Raw genomic sequence first — 16,969 nt, 5'->3', positions numbered from 1 at the left:
CTGGGCTTGTGTGCCACTCCTGACTCCTGTGTGCGTCCTCTCTCACTCAGTGGGCCCTAGAAAGCCTATTTTTTGTTTTATTTGTTTTCTAAATTCTCCCTGAAAAAATCATTTTATTTTATTTGGTTTCTAAATTATTCCTGAAAAAAATCATTTTTTTTTTTAAGTCTCCCTGAAAAAAAAAAAAAAAAACAAATCAGTGGGAGATTAATATTGCCTTTTCTGCTTGTGTGCCAGTCTTGACTCCTGGGTGTGCCATCTCTCTCTCTCCAATTGTGGGCCATAGAAAGCCTATCAATTTTTTTGCTTGATTTGGGTTCCAAAATCTACCTGAAAAAATCACTAAATCAATCAGTGGGAGATAAATATTGGCCTCTGGGCTTGTGTGCCACTCCTGACTCCTGTGTGCGTCCTCTCTCACTCAGTGGGCCCTACAAAGCCTATTTTTTTTTTATTTGTTTTCTAAATTCTCCCTGAAACAATCATTTTATTTTGTTTCTAAATTCTTCCTGAAAAATTCATTTTTTTGTATTTTTTTTTCTAAAGTCTCCCTGAAAAAAAAAAAAAAAATCAAATCAGTGGGAGATTAATATTGCCCTTTCTGCTTGTGTGCCAGTCTTGACTCCTGGGTGTGCCATCTCTCTCTCTCCAATTGTGGGCCATAGAAAGCCTATTAATTTTTTTGCTTGATTTGGGTTCCAAAATCTACCTGAAAAAATCACTAAATCAATCAGTGGGAGATAAATATTGGCCTCTGGGCTTGTGTGCCACTCCTGACTCCTGTGTGCATCCTCTCTCACTCACTGGGCCCTAGAAAGGCTATTTTATGTTTTATTTGATTTCTAAATTCTCCCTGAAAAAATAATTTCATTTTATTTGGTTTATAAATTCTTCCTTAAAAAATCATTTTTTTTTTTTTTCTAAAGTCTCCTTTTTAAAAAAAAAAAAACACAAATCAGTGGGAGATTAATATTTACATTTGCGCTTCAGTGACAGTCCTGCGTGTGTGGCATCTCTCTCATTTGTTGCCACCAACAACAGAGTGTGTAACATTGTGCCTGATTTTCGTTGTGGTCTCACCCACCTGTAAAGGGGTAGCTAAATCATACTGAAGTTATAGCTCACCGTGTAAGTTGTGTGACTGCAACAAATACCGTTAGTTTGGTAACGTTTTTAAAACAATGAGGAAGTCTGGTGGAAGAGGTCGTGGCTGGGGGCGTTCATTGTCAGCTGGTAATGAGGGTAGTGGTAGTGGTGGAGCATCAGGTGGTCGTGGGAAAAAAAATATTGCACCTAAGTCTGGAGCTGTGGAGCCAGGTTTGTCGTCTGGCTACACAAGGCCTCGAACGCTCCCTTTTCTGGGAGTAGGAAAACCGCTTTTAAAGCCGGAGCAGCAAGAGCAAGTTTTGGCTTATCTTGCTGACTCAGCCTCTAGCTCTTTTGCCTCCTCTCGTGAAACTGGTAAAAGTAAAAGCAGCGCGTCGTTAGTGGATGTTCACGGTCAGGGACAAGTCGCTTCCTTGTCCTCTTCAGCAAAAACAACAACAGAGAAGAATGCAGCAGGCGACACAACGGGTTACTCCATGGAGCTCTTTACACATACCGTCCCTGGCTTAGAAAGTGAAGCAGTTAACAGTCCATGCCCATTACAAGTTGAATCTGACATGGAGTGCACTGATGCACAGCCACAGCCAGACTACTATGCTGGTCCTTTGACTCAGACCACAACATTGCCCTCGCAGGGTGCTGATCAAGAATCAGACCCTGATGAGACTATGTTGCCCCATCACGAACGCTATACCACCGACCGACAAGGTGACACAGACGAAGTTGCACACGAGCTATAAGAAGAGGTAATAGATGACCCAGTTCTTGACCCCGATTGGCAGCCATTGGGGGAACAGGGTGCAGGCGGCAGCAGTTCTGAAGCGGAGGAGGAGGGGCCGCAGCAGGCATCAACATCGCAACAGGTTCCATCTGCCGGGCCCGTATCTTGCCCAAAACGCGTGGCAAAGTCAAAACCTGTTGGAGGACAGCGTGGCCATCCGGTTAAAGCTCAGTCTGCAATGCCTGAAAAGGTATCCGATGCTAGAAAGAGTGCAGTCTGGCATTTTTTTAAACAACATCCAATTGATCAGCGCTAAGTCATCTGTCAAAAATGTTCAACTACCTTAAGCAGAGGGCAGAATCTGAAAAGTCTCAATACAAGTTGCATGCATAGACATTTAACCACCATACATTTGCAAGCTTGGACTAACTACCAAACGTCCCTTAAGGTTGTAGCACCCTCGGCCAATGAAGCTAGTCATCAACGCAACATCCCTTCCGGCAGTGTAGGGCCACCATTTTCTGCACCACCTGCAGTATCTGTGCAGGTTTCTTTGCCAGGCCAAAGAAGTCAGGGTCAGGGAATCACCAGTTTCGTAGTAGGAAACACTGCATCTAGGGCACTGGTGGCAACAATACCATCTCCCACCGTCTCTCAGTCTGCCATGTCCACCGGCACCCCCGCTAGTTCCACGATCTCCAGCTCTCCAGTCCAGCTCACCCTACATGAGACTATGGTTAGAAAAAGGAAGTACTTAGCCTCGCATCCGCGTACACAGGGTTTGAACGCCCACATAGCTAGACTAATCTCGTTAGAGATGATGCCCTACCGGTTAGTTGAAAGCGAAGCTTTCAAAGCCCTGATGGACTACGCTGTACCACGCTACGAGCTACCCAGTCGACACTTTTTTTCCAGAAAAGCCATCCCAGCCCTCCACCAGCATGTTAAAGAGCGCATCGTCCATGCACTCAGGCAATCTGTGAGCACAAAGGTGCACCTGACAACAGATGCATGGACCAGTAGGCATGGCCAGGGACGTTACGTGTCCATCACGGCACACTGGGTAAATGTGGTGGATGCAGGGTCCACAGGGGACAGCAAGTTTGGGACAGTTCTGCCTAGCCCACGGTCTAGGAAACAGTTGGCTGTAGCCATTCGCACCCCCTCCTCCTCCTCCTCGTCCTCCTGCAGAAGCGAGACCTCGTCCACAGACCGCAGTCGCACAACCACTCCATCCGCAGCTGCCACTGTTGCACACCAGGTCTCCCATTATGGGGCAGCTACTGGCAAACGTCAGCAGGCTGTATTGGCTATGAAGTGTTTGGGCGACAACAGACACACCGCTGAAGTTCTGTCCGAGTTCTTGCAGAAAGAAACGCAGTCGTGGCTGGGCACTGTAGATCTTGAGGCAGGCAAGGTAGTGAGTGATAACGGAAGGAATTTCATGGCTGCCATCTCCATTTCCCAACTGAAACACATTCCTTGCCTGGCTCACACCTTAAACCTGGTGGTGCAGTGCTTCCTGAAAAGTTATCCGGGGTTATCCGACCTGCTCCTCAAAGTGCGTGGACTTTGCTCACATATCCGCCGTTCGCCCGTACACTCCAGCCGTATGCAGACCTATCAGCGTTCTTTGAACCTTCCCCAGCATCGCCTAATCATAGACATTGCAACAAGGTGGAACTCAACACTGCACATGCTTCAGAGACTGTGTGAACAGAGGCGGGCTGTTATGTTTTTGTGGGAGGATACACATACACGGGCAGGCAGTAGGATGGCAGACATGGAGTTGTCAGGTGTGCAGTGGTCGAAGATTCAAGACATGTGTCAAGTCCTTCAGTGTTTTGAGGAATGCACACGGCTGGTTAGTGCAGACAACGCCATAATAAGAATGAGCATCCCCCTAATGCGTCTGCTGATGCAAAGTTTGACGCACATAAAGGATCAGGCGTCTGGAGCTGAGGAAGAGGAAAGCCTTGATGACAGTCAGCCATTGTCTGGCCAGGGCAGTGTACAGGACGAGGTAGCGGGCGAAGAGGAGGAGGAGAACGAGGAGGATGATGGGGATGATTATATTTTTAATGAGGAAGCTTTTCCGGGGCCAGTGGAAATTGTTGGCGCGGCAAGGCCGGGTTCTGGTTTTTGGAGGGACACAAGTGACGTGGATTTGCCTGAAACTGCCCCTCAACCAAGCACAACCGCAGATTTGAGAACTGGAACTTTGGCCCACATGGCGGATTATGCCTTACGTATCCTCAAAAGGGACACACGCATAACAAAAATGATGAACGATGACGATTACTGGTTGGCCTGCCTCCTTGATCCTCGCTATAAAGGCAAATTGCAAAATATAATGCCACATGAGAACTTGGAACTAATATTAGCAACCAAACAATCAACTCTTGTTGACCGTTTGCTTCTGGCATTCCCTGCACACAGCGCCCGTGATTGTTCTAACACGAGCTGCAGGGGACAGCAGACCAGAGGTGTTAGAGGGGCAGAAATCAGAAGTGTCGTTGGCCAGAGGGGTTTTCTGACCAGGTTGTGGAGTGATTTTGCTATGACCGCAGACAGGACAGGTACTGCAGCATCAATTCAAAGTGACAGGAGACAACATTTGTCCAGTATGGTTACTAACTATTTTTCATCCCTTATCGACGTTCTCCCTCAACCGTCATTCCCATTTGAGTACTGGGCATCAAAATTAGACACCTGGCCAGAATTGGCAGAATATGCATTGCAGGAGCTTGCTTGCCCGGCAGCTAGTGTCCTATCAGAAAGAGTATTCAGTGCTGCAGGTTCAATACTAACAGAAAAAAGGACTCGTCTGGCTACCCAAAATGTAGATGATCTAACCTTCATTAAAATGAACCACAACTGGATTTCGAAATCTTTTGCCCCACCTTGCCCGGCTGACACCTAGCTTTCCTATGTAAAGGTCTTGCCTGTGGACTATTCTGAACGACTTTTCCAATCTCGTAATTTGCAGCACCTGATTGTCCAGCATCCGACATGTTAACACCTCCCTAAATGGCCAAAGTCCCCACACGGGGCCGTGGTATCGCCACTTGGCGCCAGCACCCGTGAGAGTACTGTTTGTCTGAAGAGGTGGGTGTGCCCGCTTTTGGTCGACGGCACTGCCACTAGGTCCCTCATAGTACAATAAAGTGTCTGGCGGTGGTGGTGCGCACCCAACGTCAGACACACCGTTGTAATATGAGGGGCCCTGGGCCTGTACCGCCGGCCACAAGACAGTCCCCCCCCCAGGTCAAACAGTGCTCTACCACTTGCAAAATTTTCTCTCACAGCTCCACCAATGTTTAGTCTATGCGCTGACATCCTTCAATGCCTGGCACTGTCAATACCATTGTATTGACATTTTTCTTATGTTAGGCCTTCGAAGCCTGTCTGCGGTCACTCCTTCCACTAGGCCTCCACTGACTTGTCTACTGCTGCCCGGGTTCCCCTGGAACCAATTTTAAATTGCCTACAGCCAGCCCAATTTATTATGTTAGGGCTTCGAAGCCTGTCTGCGGTCCCTCCTTCCACTAGGCCTCCACTGACCTGTCTACTGCTGCCCGGGTTCCCCTGGAACCAATTTTAAATTGCCTACAGCCCGCCCAATTTATTATGTTAGGGCTTCGAAGCCTGTCTGCGGTCCCTCCTTCCACTAGGCCTCCACTGACCTGTCTACTGCTGCCCGGGTTCCCCTGGAACCAATTTTAAATTGCCTACAGCCAGCCCAATTTATTATGTTAGGGCTTCGAAGCCTGTCTGCGGTCCCTCCTTCCACTAGGCCTCCACTGACCTGTCTACTGCCGCCCGTGTTCCCCTGGAACCAATTGTAAATTGCCTACAGCCAGCCCAATTTATTATGTTAGGGCTTCGAAGCCTGTCTGCGGTCCCTCCTTCCACTAGGCCTCCACTGACCTGTCTACTGCCGCCCGTGTTCCCCTGGAACCAATTGTAAATTGCCTACAGCCAGGCCAATTTATTATGTTAGGGCTTCGAAGCCTGTCTGCGGTCCCTCCTTCCACTAGGCCTCCACTGACCTGTCTACTGCTGCCCGGGTTCCCCTGGAACCAATTTTAAATTGCCTACAGCCAGCCCAATTTATTATGTTAGGGCTTCGAAGCCTGTCTGCGGTCCCTCCTTCCACTAGGCCTCCACTGACCTGTCTACTGCCGCCCGTGTTCCCCTGGAACCAATTGTAAATTACCTACAGCCAGGCCAATTTATTATGTTAGGGCTTCGAAGCCTGTCTGCGGTCCCTCCTTCCACTAGGCCTCCACTGACCTGTCTACTGCTGCCCGGGTTCCCCTGGAACCAATTTTAAATTGCCTACAGCCCGCCCAATTTATTATGTTAGGGCTTCGAAGCCTGTCTGCGGTCCCTCCTTCCACTAGGCCTCCACTGACCTGTCTACTGCTGCCCGGGTTCCCCTGGAACCAATTTTAAATTGCCTACAGCCAGGCCAATTTATTATGTTAGGGCTTCGAAGCCTGTCTGCGGTCCCTCCTTCCACTAGGCCTCCACTGACCTGTCTACTGCTGCCCGGGTTCCCCTGGAACCAATTTTAAATTGCCTACAGCCAGCCCAATTTATTATGTTAGGGCTTCGAAGCCTGTCTGCGGTCCCTCCTTCCACTAGGCCTCCACTGACCTGTCTACTGCCGCCCGTGTTCCCCTGGAACCAATTGTAAATTACCTACAGCCAGGCCAATTTATTATGTTAGGGCTTCGAAGCCTGTCTGCGGTCCCTCCTTCCACTAGGCCTCCACTGACCTGTCTACTGCTGCCCGGGTTCCCCTGGAACCAATTTTAAATTGCCTACAGCCAGCCCAATTTATTATGTTAGGGCTTCGAAGCCTGTCTGCGGTCCCTCCTTCCACTAGGCCTCCACTGACCTGTCTACTGCTGCCCGGGTTCCTCTGGAACCAATTTTAAATTGCCTACAGCCAGCCCAATTTATTATGTTAGGGCTTCGAAGCCTGTCTGCGGTCCCTCCTTCCACTAGGCCTCCACTGACCTGTCTACTGCTGCCCGGGTTCCCCTGGAACCAATTTTAAATTGCCTACAGCCCGCCCAATTTATTATGTTAGGGCTTCGAAGCCTGTCTGCGGTCCCTCCTTCCACTAGGCCTCCACTGACCTGTCTACTGCTGCCCGGGTTCCCCTGGAACCAATTTTAAATTGCCTACAGCCAGCCCAATTTATTATGTTAGGGCTTCGAAGCCTGTCTGCGGTTCCTCCTTCCACTAGGCCTCCACTGACCTGTCTACTGCTGCCCGTGTACCCCTTGAACCAACATCAGAAAATATAAAAATAAGTATTTTGCTTATAAAAAAGAAAATACTGGAGAGATATCAAATGCAGACATTGTAACATTAAAAACAAACACATACAACAAAAATCTGGTACAGTACTAAAAATGGCCACCAGCTACAATAACTTTCTCCTGCAAGTAGTTAACTGAAAGTTTTTTTCAATTTAAAACACAGATATGGCATCCACCGAGTGTTGTCCTGTCGCGTCTTCTTTATATTATTGCCAAGAAGATGCAAAACAATGAAAATAATAAAATCATTATTTACCAAAAAAATAGAGTAAGTCAAAACCACATTGCAAATAAACATTCATTACAAATAAAGAAGCAGGGCGCGTCCGAGGGTGAGTATATACCTAATAAGAATATAATCACCCTCGGACGCGCCCTGCTTCTTTCCGACAGCCTTCCTTCCTAAGAATCAGCCCTTCCGTGGTGTAGAGAGAGGGTGTGTTACACTCCAAGGTGTTCCCCAGGTTGCCTTTCCTGAGCTTCGATCTTCATGCTCTCGTTTAGTAGTTGTCGGAAAGTAGGCTGCATTAGGCCTACAAAATGGGTATGGGGTGGAGAGAGATGGTGTGTTACACTCCAAGGTGTTCTCCAGGTTTCCTCGCCATTGCTTCGGTCTTCCGACTCTCGTTTAGTAGTTGTAGAAAACTACACAGCATTAGGCCTACAAAATGAGTATGGGGTGGAGAGAGATGGTGTGTTACACTCCAAGGTGTTCCCCAGGTTGCCTTGCCATTGCTTCGGTCTTCCGACTCTCGTTTAGTAGTTGTAGAAAACTACACAGCATTAGGCCTACAAAATGGGTATGGGGTGGAGAGAGATGGTGTGTTAAACTCCAAGGTGTTCTCCAGGTTTCCTCGCCATTGCTTCGATCTTCCGACTCTCGTTTAGTAGTTGTAGAAAACTACACTGCATTAGGCCTACAAAATGGGTATCGGGTGGAGAGAGATGGTGTGTTACACTCCAAGGTGTTCCCCAGGTTGCCTTGCCATTGCTTCGGTCTTCCGACTCTCGTTTAGTAGTTGTAGAAAACTACACTGCATTAGGCCTACAAAATGGGTATCGGGTGGAGAGAGATGGTGTGTTACCCTCCAAGGTGTTCTCCAGGTTTCCTCGCCATTGCTTCGATCTTCCGACTCTCGTTTAGTAGTTGTAGAAAACTACACTGCATTAGGCCTACAAAATGGGTATCGGGTGGAGAGAGATGGTGTGTTACACTCCAAGGTGTTCCCCAGGTTGCTTTGCCATTGCTTCGGTCTTCCGACTCTCGTTTAGTAGTTGTAGAAAACTACACTGCATTAGGCCTACAAAATGGGTATCGGGTGGAGAGAGATGGTGTGTTACACTCCAAGGTGTTCCCCAGGTTGCCTTACCATTGCTTCGGTCTTCCGACTCTCGTTTAGTAGTTGTAGAAAACTACACAGCATTAGGCCTACAAAATGGGTATGGGGTGGAGAGAGATGGTGTGTTACACTCCAAGGTGTTCTCCAGGTTTCCTCGCCATTGCTTCGATCTTCCGACTCTCGTTTAGTAGTTGTAGAAAACTACACTGCATTAGGCCTACAAAATGGGTATCGGGTGGAGAGAGATGGTGTGTTACACTCCAAGGTGTTCCCCAGGTTGCCTTGCCATTGCTTCGGTCTTCCGACTCTCGTTTAGTAGTTGTAGAAAACTGCACTGCATTAGGCCTACAAAATGGGTATCGGGTGGAGAGAGATGGTGTGTTACACTCCAAGGTGTTCCCCAGGTTGCCTTGCCATTGCTTCGGTCTTCCGACTCTCGTTTAGTAGTTGTAGAAAACTACACAGCATTAGGCCTACAAAATGGGTATGGGGTGGAGAGAGATGGTGTGTTACACTCCAAGGTGTTCTCCAGGTTTCCTCGCCATTGCTTCGATCTTCCGACTCTCGTTTAGTAGTTGTAGAAAACTACACTGCATTAGGCCTACAAAATGGGTATCGGGTGGAGAGAGATGGTGTGTTACACTCCAAGGTGTTCCCCAGGTTGCCTTGCCATTGCTTCGGTCTTCCAACTCTCGTTTAGTAGTTGTAGAAAACTACACTGCATTAGGCCTACAAAATGGGTATCGGGTGGAGAGAGATGGTGTGTTACACTCCAAGGTGTTCCCCAGGTTGCCTTGCCATTGCTTCGGTCTTCCGACTCTCGTTTAGTAGTTGTAGAAAACTACACAGCATTAGGCCTACAAAATGGGTATGGGGTGGAGAGAGATGGTGTGTTACACTCCAAGGTGTTCCCCAGGTTGCCTTGCCATTGCTTCGGTCTTCCGACTCTCGTTTAGTAGTTGTAGAAAACTACACAGCATTAGGCCTACAAAATGGGTATGGGGTGGAGAGAGATGGTGTGTTCCACTCCAAGGTGTTCTCCAGGTTGCCTTTCCTGAGCTTCTATCTTCAGGCTCTCGTTAAATTGTGGTTAAATGGAACAACTGCATTTGGCGTACTAGTTGGTTTGGGGCCTACTAACAGTGTCTGCCGCTCCTTGCTGTTCTCCTGGTTTCCTGTCCTGAAATTCCGTTTTCAGGCGCTCGTTAAGTAGTTGTTAATGTTAGACTGCATTTGGCCTACTAGTTGGGTTGGGGCCTACTATCGGTGTCTGCCACTCCTTGCTGTTCTCCTCCACTGAACAAAGCTGTGCCGCCTGTTTACTACGGTTGCCAATTTTGAACTGCATTTCGACTACTTACTGATTTGGGCCTACTCTCTGTGTCAGCCTCTCATTCCAGTTGTCCTCCACTGCAATGCCCCCTGGTTATTCCTGTGTTACCAATTTTGAACTGCATTTAGCCCACTTTATTATTTGGGCCTATATCTGTGTTTCCTCCTCATCCTGCCCATTGCCCAGCCAGTGATAGATGAGTCTGCTGGTACATTGACCCATAACGCAACATTCCCTGTGCACGCTACACAACAACATTGTGACCCTGCTGAAAGTCAGGTTGCTCTTCCCGCATACCATACCACCTTACACGGGGACAAAGAGGAAGGTGCAGATGAAAGTGCAGGTTCCTTCATCAGGTGGGGGGAGGAATACTAGTTGGCGACGTCACTGGCACAGGGCCTCTCATAGTACGCAAAAGTGTTGCTGCCGGTGGGAGGCGCCCCCGCCGTGCAAACACACCGCTGTACTTTGAGGGGCCCTGTGCCAGTGCCAATGCCAATGAGTGGGCCCCCCCTGCTTGCTCAGGTTCACAGCACTTGCAAAGTTGAAATACTTACCTCTCCCTGCTCCACTGCCGTGACGTGGTCCAGATTTCCTGGGCCCACTAATTACTTGAACCAGCCCTACCCACCACAACTTTAGCCAAATGACCCCCAATTTCAAATGCCTTCCAATTATTATAAGGTAAATTACGCTTGACAAGCTTCATTAAGAAGAATGGATGGTTTTGACATTAAAATGGGCACTCTAGGTGTTTTCCTGGCCCCCACTCACTGCCGACTATGCTGCCCCATTGACTTGCATTGGGTTTCGTGTTTCGGTCGATCCCGACTTTACGTCATAATCGGCCGATTTCACTTGACCCGACTTTTGAGATAGTCGGGTTTCGCGAAACCCGGCTCGACTCTAAAAAGGTCAAGGTCGCTCAACTCTAGTGCTAACTGTAATGTGGAAGCCTCCTATATTTCAATAGATGACAGACTTGAGTGAGGTTTTACTTTTTGTGTATTGAATTGAAGCTTTTATTGGGAACATTTTACATAACATTTTGGATCACATTTATCCTGTGCTCTACACTGAGCACTTACATCCGGGTTCCCATCTAAATCTCTGAATGACGTGATTCAGATGAAACCCCTTAGGGATCCATTCACTATAGTGAGGCAGCAGAGTTACTCTGGACTCCATCTGGGCTCTGTTCAGGATTGTCCTTCTTTTCAGACATGCACAAAACTGTGGCCGACCGTGCTTTTATGCACCCTTAAAAAGACAGATACTGCCAGATCACAGGCCAGATTGGGTCTACAGTGTCTCCATCTGCCTTATTATAGGGAATCTTCTGCCGGAGGTTCCATCTGAATCACATATTTCATAGATTTACATGGAAACTCCGTAGAGCGCAGGATAAATGTGAGCCGAGCCTTACTGCTATCTTTGAGAGGCAGAATGAACAAATCAATAGTAGGTGAACAATTGATTTTATTTATTTTTTACACCATTCCTCGTGTGGTATGAGTGATTAGATGACTTTATGCTTCGGGTCGGTGCAATTACTGTGTACAGGATTTATATAGCTTTTTTATGTTCGGCTGCTATCACACACACTAAAAGATGCTTTTTGCATTACGATATTTTGAGAGCTATATTTTTTCCATATTTCTGCTGACAAAGTCATAAGAGGGCTTTTTCATTGGTACCATTTTTGGGCACATATAATTTTTGGATTAGCTATTTTTTAGGCAGTGTAATCTCACCTGTGGTGCATGTTTCAAACCTGCAACATGTCAACTTCTCATGCAGGTACTCTGAGCTTTCTTTGTGAATCTTCTTCATAGAATTGCATTAGATGTGGAAAATCCGCAAGTAATAAACGCACATGCACTGCAGAAGCGCATTAAAAGTACATATCATCTGCACATGACTGTGTTGATAATGTTTTGTAAAACTGATCACCACTATGGTACTCCAATATAAAAAACCAATTTTATTAAATACAAAGATAAAAAATATATTTCAATATAAAATTTATGACCAACATGTAAACAGGGGAATAGAATCCACCAAAACAAGGGACAAAACAGCCATAGGCTACCTCGCATACATCAGGATAAGCACTAGTATATAGAGAATAAATCAATTAAAGGTGACCCACTAATAAACATTGCCTAGATATATGGCCAAAAGGTAATATTACAAATTTACCAGGTACTGCTATAATAGCATATATCCTAATGAAAGACACTCTTAGCCTGCCTGCTCGCAAAAATGCTAAGCAAGGCTTAAATATGGCATAAACAAGATGGGCAATATAAATACAATAAGTGTATACCTTAACTGTGCGTCCTGAGTAGGAGCCCCGGCGTCCCTCTGCCCCGGCGCGCGTTTCGCGTTCGCTTCTTCTGGAGGCGTGTCAGGGCAGGGGGGAACCGGATTTTATATCACCAGTGTCGGTGTTCATAGGATAATATTGATGAACAACTGCCATCAGCTGCGTGGGGGACCGAACGTGTAGAAATGCGCCTGCGTATGGTTACCGCTCGCAATGTACGGAAACCGGAAGTCCATAAATTCCCGGTCCACCACCCGATATAACCAAACAGTTCAATATTGCAAGCACAAGCATCATTTGCGGCGATCCAACGCTATAGGGGCATTTACAAACCCCTGGAATATGGAAACACATAAGGAACATACAATACTGTGTCACAACTAGTGTACGGAAACCGGAAGTATTCGAACCGGACCTCCCATAGGTAGCGCTGTTCAAACATGCATAATGAATGGGAATATCGGCGCATGCCCAGATCTATTAGCTCCCGAAACCAATGGGAAGCTGACCCACGGTAAAGAGGCCGGCGGTGCCGGGTCGTCCGTAAGTACGACTCGGCCGCACCAAACCCCAAATGACACCGCTAGTCAGCTATCCCTCGGGGCCGCACTCCATTCATGCGCTCATCCCAAAGATATGCTGGACAATATATAAAGGTATACTGTGTATGTATGAATATATATCCTGTGAAAGTGTGCTAAGTGTATAAAAAGTGTATATTGATATCTACAACTATAATTGGTATAAACGCTTAGTAAACATAAAAATAATCAATTAATAAATTATAGCCTAAATTATGGTAAATTACCATAGTGGCCAAATATGACTAGTGACTATAGTGAAGAATTAAGACTGAGACTAATAATGTAAAACCCCAATACGGTATAGTGTGTGTAATAAATCAGGGAAACAACCTGATCTGGATGTATATAAAAAAAATATATATATATATATATATATATATATATATATATATTACTATGTGTTTAGTGTATGCTCAATGTAAAGACACTGAACCCTAAAGTGACTATTCAGTGAAATAAAAAACCTAAATATATGTCCCAAGTGATCTAAATTGGGCCACTAATATTAACAGCAACTAAGATTATCCTGAATCAACCTATGAACAATTAGTATACAGATAAATACTATGTAATATGAGCAACCATATCCCATGATCCAACCTGAACAAGGGACATAATCACTCTATATTGATCTAAACATAATATTATAACCACAATAGTAAGTACACTATATGCACCGGATGCAGTCCATACAATAACCTAATTTTAAACGTCAATGTTATTTGGTTTTCCACAGATCTTCAAGATGGCCTCCCCTTGAATGACGAGAATATGATGCTTGCAGCTAGACAAGAGAGATCCTCTTCATCATGCCCAACAACTGGAACAATTTCCTGAACAACCGACACATGGATGGTAAGCTGTGATGAAAATTTATAGATGAGAAAACATTAAAATCAGCATATTACGCGTCGGGGCAGAGGGACGCCGGGGCTCCTACTCAGGACGCACAGTTAAGGTATACACTTATTGTATTTATATTGCCCATCTTGTTTATGCCATATTTAAGCCTTGCTTAGCATTTTTGCAGGCAGGCTAAGAGTGTCTTTCATTAGGATATATGCTATTATAGCAGTACCTGGTAAATTTGTAATATTACCTTTTGGCCATATATCTAGGCAATGTTTATTAGTGGGTCACCTTTAATTGATTTATTCTCTATATACTAGTGCTTATCCTGATGTATGTGAGGTAGCCTATGGCTGTTTTGTCCCTTGTTTTGGTGGATTCTATTCCCCTGTTTACATGTTGGTCATAAATTTTATATTGAAATATATTTTTTATCTTTGTATTTAATAAAATTGTTTTTTTATATTGGAGTACCATAGTGGTGATCATCTTTATTTATCAGGTCACACTAAATGTGAGATATTTATGTACAATGGGTACTCTGACCCCCATATAGGAGGGGTGTGTACTATATTGATGAGAGCAAAACGTCTGTGAATATATAATATAACCAGCTGTTGTTTAAACAGAGCTCATAATATGGATCTCAGAGCTAAAGAAAGCTCATGGCAGGCAAAGGCCTCCAACATGTTCAAGAGGGGTGTAGGTCCTATACCTGCTTCCGTCAACTACAATCAACAGGAGAACGTTAAAAAATACAAAAACGCAGTACATAAGAGAATTAAAGTGTGGTGGACCAAGGTCACTCTAGAAAACTATGTCGCACAGCAAATCGTACCAAGAGGCCTGAGAATACAGTTATTTCCCACGTTTGATCTGGATAATGATTCTTTGAAAGAAAGATGGATTAAGGCAGCCAATACTTGCTCATTGGAATTTTTAAATATAATTATTGAAAATAATGTTACTGCGCTGAGCAATCTAGAAACAGAAATTGACTCCCTTCAAAAGACATTACAACAAGAATTAAGAGGAGACTCCTTCCAGGAAATGATTAATAAACTTGACAAAGAGATCGAAAAATGGGAGGGAACTATATCCCAAAATAAGCAGAAAAAGTATGAAAGGGATGTAACTGACTTTGAAACTAATAAAGTTTTCAAATGGCAAATTATAAAAACTAATACTCGGAGGAATATGTCCAGGAGCTCTTCCATTGTGTCCAACTCCTCTATGAGTGAGGGAGGGGAATCTGCACATAGTGGATACAACGGACCCAAAACTCGTCAATTTACAAAGAAGGGATCCGCCTATGGGAATCATAACCGTAAGGGGGATTCAGTGAAGGTAATTAACTTATCAGCTCATAATTTGACTGAAGCACAAGAAAGGGTCTTACAAAAGGGTCTTAACTTCTCACCGTCTTCCACCCTAGACACGTTTACCACAATAAAGGACCTCCATCTCTTCTCGAGAAAACTGATTTTAAAAAAACTCCACCACAAAGGCAACATAGGGGGGCTCGACATTGAAGATGATGAACAGCAAGCATTGGAGGCGCTCATATCTCTATTAGAGGAAAATGACACCAATACAAGTAAGTTTCCAATGGGTCTCATTAGTAAGTCCACAAAATTTCCCCCACTTACGATATCTACGGCTGTAGATACGTTTACAAAAATGGTTACTAATGATATTGAGGAAATCAAGTCTAAACATGGGAGACCCCGAGGAGGTAATCTCACTGGGGAGGAGAGAGTAGCCCTAAAAGAATTGAGGAGTTGGGATGACGTGGTTTTCAAGATGGCGGATAAGGGTGGCAATGTGGTAATTTGGCCCAATCATATGTATGAGGCCCAAGCGGAAAAATTACTTCATAACACTAATGAATACAAACAACTCACGTTTAACCCTATGGGTAAATTTAAGGAAGAGCTAATTGCCATCCTTGCCGCGGCTCTTGAAAACGACGTCATCCCTAAAAAACTCCTGGAAATACATACTAAGATGCATCCGAGACTGGCTACTTTTTACTTGGTGCCTAAGGTACACAAAAACCCTATTGATCCACCGGGTAGACCAATAGTGGCGGCCAATGAGGGACTGTGTGAAATTGCCTGCGATATAATTGAACACTATTTGAAATCCTTGGTGGTCCAATTGCCATCGTATATTAAGGACACCAATGCTGCCCTAGGCCATCTTGAAAATATACAACTAACGGATGACATGATTCTAGTAACAGCCGATGTGGAGGCCTTATACTCCAGCATCAGGCATACTGATGGCCTACAGGCAGTGGAAAAATACCTTTACAATAGCAACATTGAGAGGGATATGTCTGAGTTTATCCTAAAACTCCTCAAATTTATCCTGACCCATAATGCCTTTATGTTCGCTGGGAGGGTCTACCTGCAACAACAAGGTACAGCAATGGGGGCCTCGTGTGCCCCCTCATACGCCAATTTATTTATGGGGGCCTGGGAGTGGTCAATTTTTCAAGAAAGTGAGATACAGGGGATGGAGCGAATCCATAATTGGATTCGCTTTATCGATGATATTATGTTCATTTGGGAGGGCCCTGTGGAGGAGTTGAGGGACTTGATGGTCAGGCTAAACCAAAATGATAAGAACATAAAACTCACATACCAATATGGGCGTAAGATTGACTTTTTGGACTTGTCCATTATAGCATCACCAGAGGGACATCTATCCACCACAGTATTCCGGAAGCCCACAGCAACAAACTCCTTGTTACATGCATCATCGTTGCACCCCCGATCCATTACCAACAATATACTGATAGGCCAATATTTACGCATAAAAAGGATCTGTTCGGAGGAGGAACAATTCGAGGCACAAGCCAAAACACTAAGGAGCCGTTTTCAGGACCGTGGATATAACCGTCGGGCTATACAAAATGGATATTGGAGGGCTAAAAATACCCCTAGACAACAACTATTACATAAAAACAAAGTAATTCCAGCAAAAACGGAACAAGACTACCAGGTAAGATTTATTACCAACTATAGTAGCGAATGGAAAGATCTATGTGAGGTTATTTCAAAACATTGGAGGATCTTATTTACAGACCCCATACTTAAACAGATTCTCCCTGAACGACCCTCTATGGTGGCCAAGAGAGCTCCCAGCCTACGGGACATGCTAGTACATAGCATATATGACCCCAAAAGAAGGGCCAATAATAACAAGGCCAAGACTAAAAGGGGATTTTTCCCCTGTGGCATATGCAAAGGATGTGCCAATATGACGAGAAGCACAACTTTTTCCAATCACAATAATACAAGGACATTTGACATCAGGGCATATATTACATGCTCATCTAAAGGTATTATTTACCATGCAA

This window comes from Ranitomeya imitator, chromosome 2, assembly GCF_032444005.1.
Source record: "Ranitomeya imitator isolate aRanImi1 chromosome 2, aRanImi1.pri, whole genome shotgun sequence".
Classification (NCBI taxonomy): Eukaryota; Metazoa; Chordata; class Amphibia; order Anura; family Dendrobatidae; genus Ranitomeya; species Ranitomeya imitator.
Note: the sequence above shows the minus strand (reverse complement) of the source record.